Source organism: Aquila chrysaetos, chromosome 26 (genome assembly GCF_900496995.4).
Source record: "Aquila chrysaetos chrysaetos chromosome 26, bAquChr1.4, whole genome shotgun sequence".
NCBI classification, from domain to species: Eukaryota; Metazoa; Chordata; class Aves; order Accipitriformes; family Accipitridae; genus Aquila; species Aquila chrysaetos.
In genome coordinates, this window is record NC_044029.1 from 7272636 (window position 1) to 7295223 (window position 22588).

Sequence of the window (22588 nt, forward strand, 5' to 3'; positions counted from 1 at the left end):
AAAATAATAAATCTATGGATGCCTAATATTATGACCACAGAGCATAATCTTTTGGTATAAAATATGCTCTATATCTGCATCTTGTTTCTGTGATAAACAAATGATTATGTGAATTTTGTGACAGCAGGACCTGCCATCTGTAGAAGTAGCAGAGCAACTGATATGTCAAAATGCTCCTAAATCCTTTCTTACTGGTGAGGTGGATACATCAAAATTGCTACTAGAAATCTGGCATATTTTCATTAAATTATTAGAGCTTTTGTTAATGATTCAGGAATATGATTTGGTTTGTGTGTATGCTTTTTCAGCTGATGGATGGATACTTCAGTGATGCCAAATACATAAGCATATAAACAGAAAGACACATCCTTAAATTTAAACTTTGTTTAAATTACTTTTGTTTGTAACACAGTGCTATTCCTTTTCTCTTCATATACTACTCTCAAAAATATTTCCCAAACAACCAGAAATTTGATCCGCTTTTACAAGTTTTCTTGAAGGCAATTAAGATCACGTGTAATTTAAATACTCCCCCCTGCCCTTTGAACAGCAAAAGGCTAAATATAAAAAAACCCCCAGCATTTAAAATAAGTTGCACTGCTTTGATTATAAGTTGAAAGATAAAATCTTTCTGCCTCATGCATCTATAGGATTGGCATAATGAAATATAATACTTCTTATATAGTATAGTTTTACAAAGATTTGTACAATTTTTAAACGCTGCTCAAAGATTGTCAGTATATAATTTGTATTCTGTTTAACGTTTGTGCTGCAATGCAAGTGGAAAGAAATATTATCTGCACATTATATGTAACAGCTTGTCCAGGGATCAGGGATCAGGATGCACGTAGATATTTCAATCCCAGCTACTCTTTATCAAAGATGGACTGCTCCATATATCTTTCAGAAGGGAAGTTTATGAGGTTCTTTAATAACTTCTCCAGTAGTGCAAGACCTTATCATGTAAATTATCCTGTAACACTTCATTCTAGATGCGCAGCGTAATTCAGTTTGCTGAGTGGTAGAAGAGTGTGCAAAATACAGGAGGAATAATCTAATTCTTGCTCTCTTACTTGTAAGTGAAGTAATTACCTGGGTTGTAACCTTGACCCTTGCTATTTGTTGGTCCTTGAAAATGACTGTGACTGAGTGGCATTCCTCTTGCAATTAAATGTAACCTACAGCTTAATAATGTTTCCTGTTGTCAAGCAACAAATACGCTGGCAGTTTTTAATGATCTACAAGTCAAATTAATAGAACTGATCTAAAATATTCCAGTAAATAAAATGCATTATGATTTTTCTTCCTCTACATTCAAACTCAGATAATCTCATAATAATACAATTTTAAAATACAATTAAAATACTCATTTTTTGTATGTACAGTTAATATTTTAGGAATATAAATCACATATTTATGCTATTGTATTATATTAATATATATATACACGATGACAGCTTATTTTCCTATGTGTCAGATAATAAAGTAGATCACACTGTCATGCATTTATCTTAGACTGTTTAAATCAGTCAATACACTCATAACTATAAGTATATACATTATTTATGTGGAAGGGTAAGATTATAAATAAAGAATACTAAACAGCCTGTAGGAGAACTGTTGTTTTTACATTTTTCATTCTCTCTCATAAAATGAATTCTCAGACAGTCAACTTTTGTTTGTACTGACATAATATACTACTGGCCTTAGTAGATATATGTGATCAATGACTTGGAACTCACGTTTAAAAACGGGGAAAATAAAATAGGAAGTGAGGCAAACAAGCTGGGAAAGGCAGAATTATACTGATATGTGGGACTACCACTGAACACAATTTGAAAATGAATGTCAAATATTGTTTCCTCACTTTGCACAGGTACTGCATCATTGTAAAATTACAAAAGACTCGGAGTCATAATTTCCCACATAAACTTGAATAAATCAATCAGTAATTAGAATGAAATCTACATTGCTCAACACAAATATCTGGTTTAAAGAAATGGAAACAATCACAATGTTTTAAGAAATATATTTGATAGGGAATTATCCCATATGATTGGTGTTCATTTGATAGGTCTCAATGATCAGTATCAAAACTATTCATGGGACTATAGTAGTTTCAATAAGATTTTAATCAGTAAAAGGCTTTTATATCAGCAGAGTTCATCTCAATCAAGAAAGAACTCAGTGCATTTGATTTGCATGAGAATTGGGGCACGTGAAACATTATTGAGTATCCTACTCTATATTAAACAAAAATTCATAGGAAACCTGAGTTTCATCCTTTACTCAGCTTGAATTGGAGTGGGTATCTGAAAATTATTATTGACTGACTTACTTCCTTTTTTATGAGAACCTTTGAAAAGTTTTTTTCTTGTTGATGCAAAACAGGTCTGCTTGCAAAAATTGAAAACTAAGTAGCATGAAAAAAACCCCTATTCCCTTCCCACTCTTATTTAGGAATACTTCTGAAAAATTACAGACTATCTCTTAGCCATAGAAGAGTCATCCATCTAGGGACAGTGGAAATGGTATATATTATTTATGTTCAAATACCATACTCCTATCATAGTTTTGAAGGTGAAGGTGTTACTTACATATGAAAATTTGTAAGGGAAAAAAACCCAACATTTAGTCAGGTCCTTTATTACTTTGCTTTTGCCAATTTTTTTTATTTCCATAACAAGATAAGTCATCAGGTGGTCTACTACATATTTTTCATCTGGAAGGAAATACATTGAAACTTTAATAGGTATATTATTGCATGGATTCAAGTATTTTTGTACTGGTAAAGGCCTTCCATTCCTGTTTTTAGTCTGCCTTTCCACTTGAAACCTGTCACCTCCACATCTTGGTGCTGTTCTGGGGCAGCTGAGATACCTTGGCCAGGTATTTCAAGTGCTCTTATCCTTGCCACCTCGTGGCCTTGTGTTGGTGCAGTTTGAATCATTGTGAGTAACCCGAGAAAAGGAAAGTTTTCTATGTCTAAGTCATCCTATCTATCCACTGTCTTCTTACTGCATTGCTTTATAGTTTTGGTTTGTCATAATGCTCCTATCTCCTCCTCCCCAAGTCTACCTGTCGGCTTCTAGGTTGTTGACTCCATACTACAATAAGCACAATAGATAATAAGCAAATAATCATAATTTTAATATCCAATAAATATTAGCCAATAATAGATGTGCTTAAGATCTAGCAGTCAGGTAGTGCACAGCAATTGTACCAAGTTAAGCATCAGTGCCAGTAGTGTCGTGAAACAAAGACCAATAGAAAACTTGAGTGAGTGTCAATGGAAGATATTATCGTACAGGGGAAAACTGCTAGGGTGTTTCTTGTTTGTTTTGTTTCCGATATGACTGTGACTTCTCGCTGCAGAGGAGAGGAACCCCAGGAGAGGACTCTCACTGCTACTTCCCACATAACCTCTTCCCTATTCCTGTTTTTTTTGCAAGATAACCTTGAAGTGGATATATAACATCAGCAGAAGACTGTGGGAATAAAACTTTGTGCATATCAATTTACCTCCACTTTCCTTAATCTACAAGATTATTTATTGAACTATAAAAGGGAAAAATGAAATTAACTTATTAAGCAGAAATATAAAAACTGTCTCACTTCTGTTGCTTCTGCAAAGGCTTGTGGAGCAGAAATAACAGAACTGGTTATTCTCTTATTTTGACAATAACATCTACTGTTTTGTAAATGAGCTCAGAAGACTGTGTTATTTAAATTTATATCAAAGAAAACATGGTACTCAGGTTTCTAACTATGATTTTCAGTAAAGTGAAATGAACAGTCAAATTGATATTGCTCTGAGAATATATGTTCTAAGCAGTATATTTTGAATATCTTTTAGGTGAATAACATTTGTTGCTGTATGAAGTGAATGAACAATTTTTTACTAGATAAATATGTAACTAAAAAACATTATGTTTGATATATTTCATGTTAATGTAGGAGATAATTATAGCACTCTCTATATAAACAATTATATAAAACATGTTATCTCCACAGAGATTTGCAAAGCTAGGACTATTTCTGTCATAATGCTTACATTGTGTGTGCATCTTGTTCTTACTTAAAAGCCTGAATGTGGTTTTAAGTCACAGAATCCATGCACAGACATCCAGCATTCAGTTTTTGTGTGATTCTGGTGCATGAATGAATTTTGTAGAGAGGGTCTGGCATTTTATTTATGCAGCTCTCATAAGAGTAAGACTTTTCTTTTGTTCTCAAAACCCTGGTGTCAGAAAGTTTCCAGACTTGAAGAGTAAACATCATGCATTTCATCTCTGAAGTGCTTTCCTAATATCTAACCAGCCCTTTCGAGTTTTCTTTCTTTGTAAATGTTTTATCAGGATTAAATCGCTGTTTCTTACATGATTTTAAATACATGCACACCAACACTGACTCGTGTATAGAGTTCACCTCTATGCTCAAAATAAGCTGCACTGTTTTTTTTATTTGAGGGTTTAGAAGCTTGAATATGTTAATTTCATTTTAAATAGTAGGTGTTCCCTATCTAGACCTAATCTTAGTCAGGTTCCTCAGCTTCTTCCTTTTATTTGCTATTAAAATCATTGATGAGACTGTACATAAAGAGGAGTCTTGGGAGTGATCATGAGTATGCTGGATACGTGTATCAGTTTTTTGTCCATTTGTATCTAGTCTACTTAGCCTTTCATGTGAAGGTTGTACAAAGATCTTCCAATTTCTTTCATCCATAACATTTGAAGATACTGCCTTTATTCACGTAGACAGCTAAAATTCTGTCAAAGGCCTTTCTTGTCTGCTACTTTTCCTTTTGTAAACTGGAGGATATATTTTTTTTCTTCAGAGATCTGTTTATGACTAAACCTGGCTATTGAATCTATGCTAAGGTTAAACTTGGCCTCTGAGTACAGCAGCCCTCATAATTATTGCTTCCTCCAAATTTACATTTTGATTTGCAAAAAAGCATCAGTCTGATTAAGCAGCTGCTCACTCTGCTGTAGTCTCTGGCAATGTCATGTCCAAAAGACATGGAGCAACTTGGGACAATTTGTGACACAATCTGTGAAATGGATCCATGTGAAGAGAACTAGTTGTGAGTTTCATTACATCCTTACTAAGCATGTCATGGAATCCTCTTTTAATGTTGTCTATACAAGGCTTCTGCTCAAGAAAACACATCATTTGGAAGCTGGTTGTATGAGCAACGATGTCCATAGCATATATGTTCTGGCAAGATCACTGAGAATTACATAGCAAAAGAACTCTTTCGGTGTTAAAATGCCTCAGGTTTAGCTCTGTGTCTTTGGTCCTGGTTCAGCTTTGCCTCAGACTCAGACATACTGAGTAAGATTAAAAGAGCTGAAATTTTCTGGTAAAATTTGGAATTTTGTTTTTTATGCACAGATATTTTTAGGTGGAGTCCTGATGTTTCATCCTTTTAACTTTGTTCAGAAGAAGAGATGTGATTGTCTATGCATGAAAAATAACTCAGCTCTACATCCCTGATTTTTATAGATAAAGTTTACAAATGTTTTTTTAAAAGTCTTCATTTTGCATATCTTATTGCTAGTAATATATGTATATTTTTTTTTTTTTTTCATGCAAATTCCATTAATGCTCTTGTTTTCTTCTTTCAGTCATATACCCAGAGTTTGGACCAATAATGCTTCTGTATGTAGATAATGTTTAAATATATCAACCATCTGAACAGAAAAAATTTCTGAAGAGTTAAAAAAAAAATACAACTACGCTATGCTTTTTCTTGTTGATGAAGTGAACAAGGTTGAAACAAAACACTAAAACATTTTTTATACTGTTTTCTGTAACATGGAGAAAATGCATTTTAAAGAAAAAACCCCAAGATCAATCTTATATTGAGTTTTCAAAAGAGAGCTATGTAGACTGATTCTTTTTTTTTTTTTTTTCCTTAGCCAACACATTCCAGCGGGAATAGAAATTGCATTAAAGGTTGTTTTGCAAAATATCACCATTTCCTTGTACTTTGCAAATCGAATTTGTGAGTTCAAAGTCATTACTAGAAATGATGAATGCAACATACAAAACATTCCTTTCTCTCTAAAAAATACTCAGTGTAATTTAATATTTTCTACATTAGTATGTTTTGTTTTTTTTTTTTTCCTAATGTAGACACTGCAAAACAGCCATTATTTGAAGAGACTGTGAAAATTTTGTCTTGGGTTTGGAAATTTTCCACTGGAATAAAATCTGACAGTCATGATCATGTCTATGCCACCTCTTGCTCTCTTCAGGAATAAAATGAAGGAGAAAGTGTTTCACCTGAAGAGATGGATTCAAATTTAAGGACTCAAAGTAAAGCCATCTATTCTTTCTTAGGTTCAAATTTGAACTCCGTGCAGCAGAGCTGCGGATACTGTGTATTGAAGAGGGGAAAGGGGAGAGAGGTAAACACCAGATGGCTATCTCTTGCTGAATGCTTAAATTTAAATTACTATATATCAAGCTGGGATCTTTTTGGTGTGTTAAGCGAGGCAAATCTACTGTAGGAGTGCAAAACCACAAATGTCCAATCATTTGTCACATCCATAGAGCTCTTAATCAAAGCAGCAATGACCTCAGATGCCTACTGACTATGAAGAGTTGATTACAAGGGTAACCTATTGTCTATCTCTTGCTGTTATCCTAAAAGAGCATAGAAAAATTCTGTTACAGTTATACAGGGACCTAGGGGAAGAGTTACACTTTAAGTCCATTCTGAATTGAAATTTTTGCCTAAGAAATTTATATTCTCATTGTTTGTTTTACGTAGAGTATATCATGTCCTTTGGACTAAGATATTTCACTATTAATGTATTCACTGCTTGATGGTGAAAACACTGACATTACATATTTATAAAACTGAGTTACTGCTACTTTTTTTTTTTATTTTAAATCTCAGAAGCATTGTATCACTTGGGATAAGATACCTCTGCTAACTTCAGAGGGATTCTGTTAAATAAAACTAACGTGACTGCACGTATAAAGCCCACAACAGATAAAAGTTGTATCTGAAGCTTGAGCTAAAGCCTGTTTTTTTGTGCTGATTTTTGTCACAGGAACAAACAGGTAAGGATTATAACTTCTTCTCCCAAAGACATATCCCTTGGTTTGGCTGAAGCTTTTTTTCATCCTGCAGTTCAAATGTAGAGCCATGAGGTTTGTTTTAAAGTAGCAAACATGGGCAGTTATTTTGTGTAACCATTTCTGAACAGAACTAAGTGCAAACGAAATGTCCTAGCATATAGGTTGAACTTTTTAGCCCACACTAGCACTTACATCATCATAGATATGCTATTATTAGTACTTTGGATAAGTCAGATATGTCTACAAAGGTAGTAATCACAGATCTGAATTGTTAGATAAACATGCCATTAGTCACATTGACCTGTAATAGATATGATTATTGCTAAGCTCAAAACATGATCAGTTTATGAATATACTTTTCTTGGTACATGGAATTCAGAAAAGCATGGAATTCAGAAAAGTATAATATAGCTTATATAAATGCAAGGCATACTGTATGTATGTGTAAACATAAAGTTACTTGATGAATTTCTGAAGGAACTAAAACTAATATAGTGTGGGCTGAAAATGAATGAAGAAATTGCTAAACGATAATAAAACCAAAGCTGTTGCTGTGTATAGATAGCATTTGTGAATGCCTTGCAGTAGTGATGAGCACAGTTTATAACTGATGATTGGTTTGGTTCAGATAAAGAATGAACTATGACGGTACTATTCATTAACGTTTTGATGTGTTGCAATATGGAACTTGTACTGGAAATGCATAAATCAGAGCAGAACATGCAGGAATCAGCACTCCTCCCAGTGTCTTCAACAGTAGTGAAGAGCTATGCAAAAAACAAGAGGTATGCAAATAGCCGAGCGAGTTAAACTTGTTAAAAAGTGAAAAACAGTGCATTCAGGGTCAGTTTTTGGAAATTATGGGAAAGACTGCTTCTCAGGGTTGCTTCTCTCAAGACTTTTTATGTTTTCCCTGAACATGGCTAAATAGTAGCTTTTATTTCTAGTACTAAGGTAAATCAAAGCATAAGGGTGGAGGATTTGTGATTATTTGTTTTATGATTAAAGAGTCACAAAACAGAGTCATGGTCAAACTGGAAATAAGAACAAGTGCTCCAGTTTCTCTGCTCAGTTTATTTTAGATGGTACTCTCTCCCAATAACTTTCATTTCTTTCAAAGGCAGAATCAAGAAGTATGATCCTTGCGTGACAAGCTCAAGCTGGTGTTTCAATGCTGTATAAAAAGTGCCAGTCAATTACTAGCCAATTTGTGATATACTGTCTGCAATACTGCTGCAGTGTATTTAATTAATGAGTTTGCATTTCATTGGCATTTGAGTGTTTCACTGATTTATCTAATGGAGGTATCTGACCATTCCACATCTCCTGAGTCAATGGGAATTTCACTGTGGCTTGAAAGGAACAAAGAATTTACACTTCAGCTTCAGCTTTATAATCACTAAATTTTTTCAGCTATCCTGTCTGCATCCTGTTGCAGTTGTCATGTATAGGTCTTCAAAAATAGTGGTACCCTTTTCGTATTTCTATAAGAAACAAAAAAGAGCAGCTATGTTCTGAGTTGTTCTGTTATGCCATAGTGCTTCTAACAGTAGAGGAAAAAGGCATTTAAATGTTTAAAGCAACAATTTCCTTTCCCCCCCTGACTTCCACTCTTTCTCTTTCCCCTCCCTTTCCCTCAGTAAAATTCAATACTGTCATTCATGGCCCATTTAGCCAGAGGTTACAGGCTATGTTTTAGCCATAGGTGAAATATGACTCAGAGCAAACCTTCCAGTCCAGGTTTACATCCTTTCATGACTATCAGTCCTGATGAATGGTGCTAGATTAATTTGTTTGGAAATGTAGACGTGATTGTACCGAGCTCATATTATTTTCAATTGCTGTGAAAATCTTTGTTATGGTTAGAGGTTTATGACATTTCACATTCTTTGCAATAACTGTCAAAAGTGTTATGTAGTCCTTGAAATATAATAGTAAACAGAATTACTTTTGATTTTGTTAGCTTTTTGAAATTTCATTTGCTAGTGACAATTTTTCATGATTACAACTTTAGTCATCTGTAAGCAAATAGGACAACAATGAGGCAACAAAATGCAGAATATTGAAAAGGCTAAAGTAGTACAGGTAGGCTGCAGATACTGTAGTCTCCCTTGAATTTTAAAATCTAAGGCTAAATTCTCATGACTAAGGCTACACTCCTGTGAATGCTCTATCTGTGCCTAACATCATGCATCAAGATACCTTATCTGAGAAAAATATGATTATTCTTGTGTCTTGGTGCTCTTTTTCTTTGCTTTCTTCCCATGCAAATGGCATTTTGAGAAGCAACAGTAGATGATAAATTCATACTCTGGTTATAGAGCCATTCAACAGCGCCAGAGGGGACTTAATGAATTCCTTTTAGGCCTTTTGCATTGAACATATACTCATGTATGAGTGATAATCTCAATTTGCCAGGGCTGCAATACAGAAAACTGTGTGGCTCCATTACTGTAAAGGATATTTATGACTTCTGTGAACTGTTAGGATATGACTGAGTATAGTCCAATATCAAAGGAAAACTGAATCTTTATACTAATTCTGCTGGAGCCAAGAAAGTCCTTGTTTGGAATATCAAATCACTGACGTTTCTTGTCTTTTTTTTTCCTTTTTTTAATAATTCAAGATTTTTCTCGTTCTGTTGCAAGGGCTAGGGATATATTCAGAACTTTTCTGGAATTTTAAGTGGCTATGTATACGATTAATGCAATTATAGCCAACTAAGTTGATATCAGCCATAATTTTTAGTGCTTCTGTAGCATCAGTCCTTCGTGCCTGATACTTGCCGGCACTGTGTTTGACAACAGGGAGCCAGGGAATTCAGAACAGAATTTAGCATATCACTTATCATTCTCAAAGTGAGATTATAGCTAGCAGTGTGGTATGAGGGCTGCTTTAGCAAATGGCAGCAATGTTCTGCTGAAGACATAATTAATGCCCGTGCTAGAATCCCTATGGTATAAGTATCACTGTCTTGGTACTATATGCTAGCTTGTTCATGATATTTATTGGTCTTTTGTCTTTCATTTGCTTTTGGTAACTAGGACTTCTACTCTGCAGCTGCAAGATACTTTGGATAGTTGTTGATTTACCTTGGTCTTCTGTAACAGAAATTTATTGTGAGCTGTTTTATGGCTTTTGCTTGTTCAAGTGGAATACATATAATGCAATCTCGTAAAGCACTTGGTTTCAATTGCTAATCTTTGACATAAGTCACTAGAACTGTGAGGTTTTGTGTTTTGTTTTGGTTTTTTTTTAAGGATTTGTTCAGCCTTCTATATTACAAGTGTAATGTCATCCAAATATATAATTCTGATGATTGAGCTGATGAATGGGAAAGGCTTAATGGGAAAGAGGCAAGAAGAAAAAAGGATTTGAGTGTAGAAGCTTGAAAGTCCGTTGTTTGTCATGTCACTGGTTTGGTTGCCAAGGTAAATTTTCCATTTTCTACTGCTGAGTGTTTTAATGATCAAAGTAAAAGTAGGTAACAGTGATTTCAAACACAGATGAGAGATCAACAAATATACTTGTTATCTTTTTACTTCTCTTTGTCTGTAGGTGATCAATGTTGGCGTTTGATTTAAATCAAGTTGTACTGGTCATCATCCTGAAAGATTGATTCAAGTCCCTTGGAAAAAAAAAAAAAAGAAAAAAAGAAAAGAGACTTCCCAGACTTTGTAATTTGAATCTGCAAAGTCAATGTTCCCTCTAAGGTTTTGCCTGGTCAAGCCTAGGGATGTTAATGAAGAACTTGCTATGCTGTCTATTAAAATAATACTGCATTTTCCATTGATCAACAGTGTGAACATTTCCCTAAAATGTCAGTAGGTATTGCATTCAGTTACTCTCTGCTGTGCTTTCCAAAAGGTTAACAAGCTGCCTATAGTTGTAAGAGATAGGACTCAGACGTCTGTTTTAATGATATTCCTAATGATGTTCAGATATCAGATTTTTTACTAAACCTGTGTAAACTGATGTGCATTATGAAAGGTCAATGCTGACAGCAAAGAAGTTGTTATCTTCCACTTTTGATACTTTGAGTGGTAGCCCAGTTTTATCCTGCAATGCAAAGTAGCCATGAGGCATATGGTCCTGCATACCAAAGTAAGTATTCATTGCTGGTTAGCATCATAAAATGAATATTAATTCATACCTACAATTAAGCATGCTCCTAAATATTTCCAGAATTTGAATTTAAAATTGTGTTTAGGATGTGGAACAGCTTCATAATCCGCTTTTCAGCTGGGGTAAGTCTTCATGGCTTCATAGCTTCATTGGTGCTGTGTTGGATAATCTGATGATCATCTACTTTAGTAAGAAACTTACCGTGTCTTATCACAAATCCTTCTGAGAGGCTGTCAGTAGGCTTGTGACTTTCCTTACATTCCTTACAAGACTGAGTCTTAAGAATTGAAAAAAATAATTTTGTTAGGGAGACTATCTCTGTTATGGATGTCACCACCTTGCTCTTGATGCTCATAAAATTGCAGGAAAAGCATCTTGAATCACTAGAGTTATCATTTACCTGTGTGCAAAAAAAGATGGAAGCATAACAATTACTTTATTAAGGTCCTAGTCCAACAGAGCTGGTAAACAGACGTTTAACTTAAAGCAGCTGGGTAGTTCTACTGATGCAACTGGGCTTCCTTACATACTCGGGTGCTTAACTATTTACTTAGGTGAAGGATTTGATTATGTCATGTCTTTTATGCACTGTTAGGTCTTTTCTGTTTTTCTCTTGTCCAATTTCTGCTTTGGAATAAGAGTGTAATTAGGATGAAAGTCAGTCATATTCTTGTCCATTAAAAGTTCAAATGAGTTAGAATCATAAGAATGCGGAAAGCAGTCCTTGATACACCAGCTATTTTTGTGTTTAAATAGGAGCTGTATTTCATTCAGTTTTACAGAAGTTAGGTCATTTAATACAGTGATGAGGAACATGTATTTTTAATTACTCTTATGCATCACCAGCCTTACTGAAAAGCACAAATTATAAGTTAATTCAATTTTGTTAAGATGGCCTCTAGGTTAAAAGCAAAACCAAACCCCCCAAAAACCCCAAACTACAAAATCCTACACAATGACAGACTGCCATGTTGATAAATGTTTACACCACTACATTAAGTGCAAATTACCTGATTTTGTAGGAGGTCACAGCCTTTGTTTACGGTGATTGAATGAATAAAATTCCCCTGGATCTGCTCTGCATAACTTGGGGCAGTGACACAAATTGAAAAACAGGTTATAAATCTTTATCACTGACTGCAAAGATTATTGTTTGGTTTCATTTTGGTGACATTTCTGATCATGATTTAGTTAGCGGATGGAATGCTTTGATGATGGTTACCTGGGGAGAACCAGAGGCACTTTTACTTCAGTGCATGTGAGTTGTTTCATAGCTTTATCATTTTACATAGTTTTAACACTTAACATAACTGTATCATTTTCAAGATAATTTGAATAATAATAAAAATAACTTTCCTTTCAAGTCTTCTAAATTAATATCCCAGTCCCATTTGCATGGAATCCCTCTGCAAACTCATAATTAGTTCTCATATGGTTTTATAGGTCTATCTTATTCAATAGTTGTGAATACTAATATTGTCTAAACACACAGTTATTCAGATTTTAATTTTATCCATTTCAATGAAATTCTATGGGAAATAATGAATCAAAATACAGTTATTAACTATTAACATCCATGGATTTATTTCAGGCTGATTTTACAGTTTGGGTTTTTTTCTTAGAATTGCTGACTTGTGGGGTCTCAAAGTGGGGAAGTTAACATTCACAAAAGCTAATGTTAATGCGGGAACACTTGGCTCTTTCTACAGCCAGGAAAAGAATCCCTCCAGGAAAGGACAGACTACCTACATTAAATTCCAGGTTTGCAATATACTTCAAAAGAACTCCCCTCTGCCTATATCAGGAATCCAGCTAGATTAATCTCACTAGGTTAAATCACTGCTGCTGAATATCTCACTCACATCAGCTTATTGATGATGTCTATTTTCTTACCCAGATATGAAGAAAAGGCTTATTCCCATTATACATTAATCAATAGCTTGCAATTCTTTCATGGGACCAAAAGTAAAAATATATATGCATAAATTAAACAGTATCACAATACAAAGAAGCACTGCAGTACTTTTAACCCTTTTGGAGAAGAGATCAAAAACTGGGTTTGGCTTGATTGTGGCTGAGGACTGTGACCTCTGTGTTCCCACAACATCCTTTTCCTCCGGAGCCTCGACCGCACGGAGGAGGCTGCAGGGTGCACCACAAGTGACTCTGTAACGCCCAGGTGGTCTCCTGCTCCTCCGAGACATGGAACAGCCCCCCTTACCCTCACGGACTACCCCCAGTACCTGCTGCTGCTAGGATTGTCTTCTGTACTTGGCCAAAAAGGAGAGAGAGGTAGGAGTACTACCAGCAAGGGGAGTTCAAGGAGCAGGCACCCTGCCCCACCGCTTTCCCGTCCCACGGCTCCCTGAGCCCCGCGGTCTGGTCACGTTGCACCGGTTTGGGATTGCGGCGCACAGGGGAGGGAAGCAGGAGAAACGCGGTGTTGCAATGCCAAGCTGAAATAGCAGCAGTAACGCAGAAAAGGCCATGACTGATAAGAAATGTGGAAATACATTGATATAAAAATTCTTTTTTTTTTTTTTTTTCCCCAGCTGCTCAGAATTAGTGAGAGAAGATGTAAGCACTGCGTTTTGTACACCCATACAAAACAACGAAAGCAAAGAATATATTTTGGAGTATGCCTTAACTAGTTAGTATACCTGAAGTTTCAGCAACGTCCTTTCTGATTTATAGATACCTTAGCAAAACAGTATAAGTTCTGAAAATAAATCATGAGAGTGAAAAATGTACAGAAATCTTTTCCATAATATTTAGCTTTTAGACATTTGCATACTTTCAGTGCTGTCTATAAGAAGTAATTGGAAGACAAATGGGAATAAAAACAAGTGGCCTTTGGTTTTTTCAGCCATTCCTTTGAAGTGTCATTGTTGATTATTAACTACTGCAATTATTAATTGCAGTGGTCCTTATTGTCCCTCAGGTATGCAAGTGTTTAATTGTTTCAATAAAATTTATAAATTACCAATTAGAAATTTTTTCGAGGATTCACCCCTCTTTCTGCAGATGCTTGTCTGGCATGCCTCTGATGACACAGTTGTTTTCTTTGAACTGTTTTTGCTCCCAATGAACTGAAATTATTTTTCTTTTATTAAAAGTCAATGGTAAAAAGATTAAAATAATAATGCTAATAAGAATTTCACTCTCCATTTGTATACCCTTCACTGTACCCAGAATCCTGCCTTAATGCACAGTTCTTTGAAAAAATTTCTTCTATGAACCATCTTTGCTCAAAGCAAGTGGTTTTGATAGCTGAAAAGTTGTTTTAATAGTGCTGAGACTGCCCTTTCCTAAGTAGTCAGTAAAATGACATGAGTTGGTGAAGTATCTCTCAGCAGCAGATTCCCTGAAATCTTCTGTTTAAATTAATCCCAGTGCAACTTTCAATGTTCTTGATCATTCTGCCTTTTAGGGCAAGTCTATTCTACAGTTAGTATAGTTCTACTAATTAATGGTGTGAATTTAAAGAGCATTGAATTCCTGTATGGAAGTCTCTTCTCTTCCCTTCCCTCAAAGAGATAAAGCAGATTAACACTACCTGTCTTTTGAATGAGATAATCAAGGACGTATTTAGTACATTTTATATTCACATCTTCAGCTTAATTTTCTTTAGAATATAAAACAATGTACTTGTAAATTCTAAACTTTTAATCACATCATGACTTTCACGACTAACCATTTTACTATTACTTTCAATTAGAAAGTGCTCCTAAACTCTGTTCTTCTCTTTCATCAGTTTTGTCCCCAAGGGATATCGGGATGTTACTAGCACCCTTACTTTATGTGAGCAATGAAGAGTTCTACTCTTCCCTCCTGAATTCCTTTGCTTGTGCCTAAAATGTTTCATATCAAAAAGGACATAAAATTCAGACAGTGATGAGATTGGAGAAATGCTGATGAAGAGTGTAACAGAATGGCACAAATTAAAATTGCAGCAGACATGAAGGGTGAATGGAACCGGTATTAAAAATAAAAGGAAAGAATATTGAGGCAATTGAAATTAAAATCTGAAGCACAGACAAAGACAAGACAAAGATTATATTCAATATTACTTTTGTTATGTTACCTTTGTAATGTAGGATTTTATTATAGAATAATACATTTGGCACAGGACATGCATAATACCATTTTGGCCTGGAAGCAAACTAACAGAAAACATTATAGTGATCCTTTGAATTTAAAAAAAAAAAAATCTTCCTTTTTTCTTTCAAAAAGTAGGGACTGTGTCTCATATTTCTCACTGACAGGAGATTTTGTATGGATGTGTGCGCAGATCTGAAAAATACAACAAAATCAAAGAGTGAATGAAGATGCGACTGCCTTTTCCAATGGAAATGTGGGAATGGAAGTAGGCACTGAGATAGGATAGAGAAGGAACAAAAAGAAAGGCACAAGACCACCACTGTTTTGCTGGGGTATTTGATATTGGATAGAAAATTCTAGAGATGCGTTGCCTCATATTAGATTTGGAAATAGATTACTTTCTATGAAAGGAATCAAATTATTTTGTGTTTAAACTGACATTTCTATGTTTCTTTCTTTTTATTTTTTTCTTCCTTTTTTTTGCTCCCTCGCTCCTTTAATTCCCCAGTCTTCCGTGAAATGATGGGTTTAATTTAAGTGTTGCTCTTTCAAAATATAGGTTACTGATTTTTGTATATACTTTCAGAAGCTAAAGCAGCTTTAGGAGCAGAGATAAAATGTGACTAAAAGTGAGCCCACAGATGTGCTTTTCTGGTCAGTGTCCAAAGTACAGGAAATATTTGGAATAATAAATATATGCGTAAAATTCCTCAAAATAATCACATAGACGCCTTTCAAAGGTGGAAGGTGAGGGACAGACGTTATCAGCATTGTTTCAGCAGTTTCCACGGCAATGGCTTTGCTGAGGACACACTTCCTGAGAAGGTTGGACGGAGTTGTGTGGATTGTTCTCATGCTGCTGTCCCTGTGGGGTTTTGTGCTCTCACTCTCCTTGTTCGTCCTTTCTGGGCCAAGCCAGCAGGCCTTTTGCTAAATTCCTGATAGGATTTTATATAATTCAGAGTTGTACATTTATACAGAGAACTGGGGGAATAATGCTCCTAAGAATCCCTGGCTTTCTGAATCTGATCAAGCAGGGACAATTTTAAGTTTCATTGAAATTCAAGGGGAAAGCAGAAGTAACAAGATATTACAGAATCAGTTTCCAGGAAAGAGTAGAGTTTTGTGCAACTAATAATTTACATAACCAGCTACATTTTGTGGCAACCCTATAGAAAATAATTCTAGGCAGAAATCTTTAGTTAATCTAATTCAATTGAGGCAATACAGCATTATATCTGTATAGGACCAATACCATTTGGTGAAAATAAGTTATCTACTACTTACAGCTCATTCATACATTGATGCTAAATTTAGATTGTCCTGATTGTGAAAGCTTTAAAACTGAAGAGAATCAAAGAAACTAATTTTATTCCGAAACTCTTCTGTAATTGTTCAGGTTAGAACTCGGAATGAAATCTCTTCCCTTTCCTGTCTATGTATTAGTCATGAAGGGCTAAAACTGGCCCTCTGTGACCATGAATACTATTCTTTTAAAATTCTAATATAATCCTATTCTTATGTATTGAATTATGGAGCCATCAGATCGGCACCCATGGAGTGAGGAATTTCAGATGATTAGAATTCTTAATGATTAGCTCCACAGAGTAAGTTCTACATTGCCTCATTTGTATGGAAAAATTCTCCTGATGCTCAGCAGATGCCCTACTGCTGTATTTTAATGAGCTGAATTTTAACTCCATATCGTTTTAAAAAATCTGTCCCAACCCCCCTGCAGAATTTTTAATGGAAAAGGAAAAGAATGCTGATTAAAATTTCAGCATTCTTGTCTGAATCTAAGAAGAATTGCCTCAGTAAAGGGGCAAAATATTATGTTAAGGCAAAGGACACATTTGACTTATTTACAGTTGGAAAAAGTGATACCTTTCCAAGTGTTTTAAACAGTTTCATCATGACAGTTTTCTATCATAAAACGCCACATTAGTGACCTGTTTTATTTAAAAACCATAGATTTTACATAATTTTATTTTTCCCTTTTTAAAAAAATACAGGGTAATTCTTGATTTCCATAACAAAAAATAGCTTTTCTTTATTTATAAGTTATTTTTCCACTAAAAAAAATCTTATATATGTCTGTGTAAAATGTACAAAATATAAAGTGATTATACACATGTGCACAAGATTTTATATGTATACATATATAAAATATATATGCAAGTAATATACATTATCTATATGAAATTTAATTTATATGTAATGTAATTATAATATATGATATATATTATACATATAGAATATATGAAGTGGTCTAAATGATATGAAAATTTTCTTCTTCTCTGGTCCACTTCAGCTTTGTACACTAATTTGAATTTTTTTTCTCTAGGTTAAGGTTTGCAGTGAAAAAAAAAAAGTAAACCTAAAGTAAGTTTTCCTTTAAAGAAAGGTCATTCTCTGACTGGATCTACTTGGCCTCATTTATATCAATGCAAATCTAGAGTTAGTTGATTTGCATCAATGAATAGTGTAATTGACTAATGTAATTGAGAACAAAATTTCCTACCCTAACCTTCCTAGAAGTCAGTTTAATTTTCCGGTGTTAGTAGTTTTATGCCCCAGGTATACTTTAACAGTTAGAAATATTTAATTAACTGTATTTCAGTGACTGTGATTTTACTTCTTAGTTTCGTTCAATTATCTTTCCCTCCACAGTTTCTCTCTCCCCTCCCTGTTTCAAGATTTAATCTATCCAGAAAGTACCTCTGCACCTATTGACCCACAGATCTTGCAGGCTATCAAATGTTAGGCTCATAATCAGGTTTGGTGTTCAATGCTCATAGGGGAAGCAATCATTTGCTGCTATAAATAAATGCTGAATTAGGCATTCCTTTCTGCCCATGAGACTTACGCTTTTGTGCAGCCTATACATTGTCGCGGTGATCAGATCATGAAATAATACAATTAGGAGTGCGTAAAAATAAGTGCGATGCATTTTGTATAACTTGATTTTCTCCTGTTCAGCACTGCATAGCAGTCATGAAGTTAAATATTCAATGGGAGGAAGTGAACTAGCAACACTTAAAGTGAAATAGTGGAAAATTAGAACCCTCAGAAAATCAGTTGAGCCTTTGGAGTTCTTGAATTAACTGTTCCAAAACTGAATAAGGTAAGAGTTTCTAGGCAGAATGTCCATTATGACTCCTGAAAGTAAAGAATGCTATAGAAAATATTGGTGTGGTTTTGTGTAGGTATTTCTGCATGAACCAAGGGCTCTATTCAGTTGTTTATTGTGGTGGGCTGACCCCAGCCAGCAACTAAGCACCCACCCAGCAGCTCACTCACTTCTGCTCCAGCAGGATGGGGGACAGAATCAGAAGAGGAAAAGCTGAAAACTCGTGGGTTGAGACAGAGACAGTTTAATAGGTGAAGGAGCAAAGCTGTGCATGGAAACAAAGCAAAATAGGAATTTACTCACTACTTCCCACCGGCAGGTAGATGTTTAGCCACTACCTGGAAAGGATAGACTCAGCACGTGTCGATGGTACTTGGGAAGAAAAGTGCCATAACCACTAATGTGCACTTCATTGGGCTTTACTGAAATACCTGACTATATCTCCATTTACTGCAGCATGAGATTAAACAGCTGATTCACGCACAGGTAGCTAAAATCTTGATACCTACATTTTGGATTTTTGAACTAGACATGAGTCCTCTTCCAGAAGTTTAATACTTGCTTCTAGAAATGATAACAGTGAGAAATTAAACTGAACACTGAAAGAATATGTCACAGTATGTTATAATTTGCAGAAGAAGGGAGCAGAAATAATAAAGGAGAATACGGTACTTAAACAAAGTAAAGCTATAAAAACTTTAAGCACATAAACAAAAAGACCAGACATATATCTTCCAGATTTGATTTGCAGGATGTTAAATTGGTGTCCTAAGAGTTATTGTTGTTGCTTTTCCCATTTCCTTAAATCTTTTCAAATTACTTCACCACCCCAAACACTGATCAGAACCAGAAATTTCATGAATTAGTGTTAATTTTTCAGAAAGTGCTTGTTTTTAGAGGAACCAGGAATGTAAGCTAAGGAATTGAAAATTTTAGATGCCCACATACAGAAAAAAAACCCTAAAATAATAACCTCAACTTACTACTAGCTATATTTTTTAATATTATTTCACCAGTCTGGATTTTATTTTACCTTTTTGGTGCTGTTCTCCTGTTCTTTATTTACATTATTTTTTTTCCTTCTCTTTCCTAAACACCTCTCATTACAAATGATTTGGCTAGCTCTGTCCATTTATTCATGCTTATTTTCAAATTTTTGGTGCTGTTAAGTTTGTGTGTATATATGTATTTAGTTTCCCAAAACTCTTCTTATTTTCATATTTAGTAAAATTGTGTCTTTTTTTTTTTTTTTCTTCAGTTTAAACTGTCTCTTGGTATCTTTCCTTTTAGCCTCTCCCCCGCCTCCAATAACTTTCTTTGCTTGTGTTTCTTCATTTCTCTTGTCCTTTATTATTCCTTCTACATATGGTTCACATACACATTTATACAGGTAATTTCTCCATTTTTTTCTGTCCCAGGTGCTGTCTCCATTTTTTCCATTTTGTTTTATCTCAGATACGTTTTCCTGTGATTGCTAGTTTCACTAATGAATAGATTATGAGATTGTGTGTTGAAAGTATTCTCATTCCAATGACCCTTTTTCAGTCTTGCACATACTGAATGCTTAATTGATTCAGGTCTTGCTCCTGAATTCAAGCTCCAGTGGGATTCTTCCATGCAAAATAATGAACAGAACTGGATGGAACAGCTAGCTGAGATCTGAAACATAAGGAGGCAACGTTTGCAGACAGCCTATTTTAATAGGCATTTTGAAATATTTTTCATGATTTTGAAAGGAATGACATGCTCATCAAAGTTGTACAGCTTAATATCTTGATGTAGTAGGAGAAAAAGAGACACAGGATAGCCAAGTCTCTATTACTTTGTCAAAGGAACCCTTTCAAAAAGATCAAATGTCTGAACTCTGTGGAAGTCTAGTTTCGGTTTACTTTTAAAAGATAAGATCAAGCATCTGCCAAAATACATTATTCACAGTGAAACATTTCACTGATTCTGTACTGTAGATACCTTGAGGCCTATATCTTCTGGCAGTATTACTGCAGCAGCAGAACTGCCAAGAGGGAAGGGTTATTTACAGTCATTGGGAACAACTCTTCCCTGACGATGGGCAGGCTTTTGAAACTGAGCTTGTATATTGGAAAACGGAGAGAATTCCCTCTCTATGTTTTATCTCAAAGGACAGCAGGGAGCTGCAGTGAATATTTTTTTTTCTCTGATTTTGCTATCTGGGTACGTCTGGTGACATGACCTATTTCTTTTATCCTTCTTTCTTGAAAAAGAGCAAAACTCCTCAAAAAAACCCTAAACCCAAAGCCCACCCCCCCAAACTAAAAAAAAACAAAAACAACAAACCAACAAAACCCAACTCTCTTCCTCACCTTATAATCTCTTCCTTAAGCATAAGTTTCTTTCTTGCCTTTCAGTGTAGTGAAAATTCAGTGAGGTGGGATGGACCTCAATCTGTATCTAAACTTCCAAGTTGAATTTAACTCTTGGCTTTGATAGATTTCCAAAATTTAAGAAAAACATAACATCTATACATAGGTTGGGGGGTTTTTTTAAATTCCCTCCTGCTCTTATCACCTGCAAGAGGTGTCATCTAAGACACTAAACTTATCAGGAATCTGTAGAAAAACCTACGTTTAGAGACTGAAAAGAAGTAGCTTACCCCAAATCCCTAAGAACTTTGGGGAGGTCTAGCCGTTGAACCCTGCCCAGGCTCTTCTTGGCAGGTCTGGCAGACCCAGAATGCTCTGGTCAGACCGCTCAGACCATTACCCTAAAGTTTTGATGCTCTGAAATTTGGTTTCTGGTATTTTGTTCCCACTTGCTATCATCAAATTTTGGTTTTTCAAGCAAAAGGGTCTCTGAGCATTTGTTATTTCAACATCAGCTACAGAGAAGCCAGAATACTTGATATTTCTTATACTTAGGAGAACCAATTAGAGTTAGTATGGAAATGAGTGGCTCTAGACAAAAAACCGTATTATTTTCTCTAATTAAAAATTACCCAGGGAGCTGGGTCAGATGGGGGAAATGAGAATTTGAAAGGAATTTGAGTAAGATAGGCAAGTTAATAAATGCCAATTGCTTCTCACTAATTAACAAAATAATTCTATTTTCAGCCATAAATACTAATTAAAATATGTAGTGCTTATAATCCTTGTTTGCATATGTAACAAAGTTGTAGAATAATCATAATTCTTACCTGAGATAAAATGTGAAGTTTTGCTGTGCCTAGTTTGAGCTAGTCTTCTTTGTTCTCTTTATAGCCAGGGAAGATACACAGGCATGCAATGACTTTTTCCAGCATAAAACAGCCATCTAAGATAAGAAAAGCAACTTTAAGTGGATCGATTTTAAAAGTTTATGCATAGATTATAAAGGAATATAAATAGATTAGTTGATAGTAGCCCCTACATTTTAAATATCTGGAGCTAAGAGGACTCTCAGTCAGGATTATTAGAAAGAAATGGGTGATGCTATCAAAGGAAGAAAATTTAAATAGAGGTTATTTGATATTTTTGGCTATGATATTGCTTTATAAATATAGCAGATGTGGCATTAAATACTGATGTTCAAGTGGCTATCTATAGCAAGCAAGTAGAAGAATTAAGATCCTCTGTCCTACTGGTTTTTGCTAAAACTAGACATACTTACAAATAAAAGAAACACTGATTCCTTTCTGACAAATCACAAAATAACTCTTGGGGGTAACCAGCATATCTAAATGATATCTTGCTGTTACTACACTGATCCATCTAACAAGTCCAAGGTCACATTGCTTATCTTATTCAAACTATATAAAGGGAAGACAAAGTGATGTAGATGAAGTGCCAAATTTCATCTAGCATTGTATATATAACTTATCAAAGTTTAATTAAGTAGACTTTAAATATATACCAAATGGAATCCAAATATCTCCATTCTAATGGGACCGCAAAACAGGTTGCACAACCCTGTTACACACAAAAAATGATAACTCAGAGCAGTTTTCAGAATTATTATTATTACTTAATGGTTTCTTATGCACATGGCTGTTGCAGACTCAATTCAAAATGTTCTCCCACAGAAAGCACTACAGTAAGTATTTTATAGATTTATTTTAAGCCTCAATTAACATGACCTTTAGCAACAGAGAAAGTGTTTCGTTAGTGATATTTTTTCTTAATCATA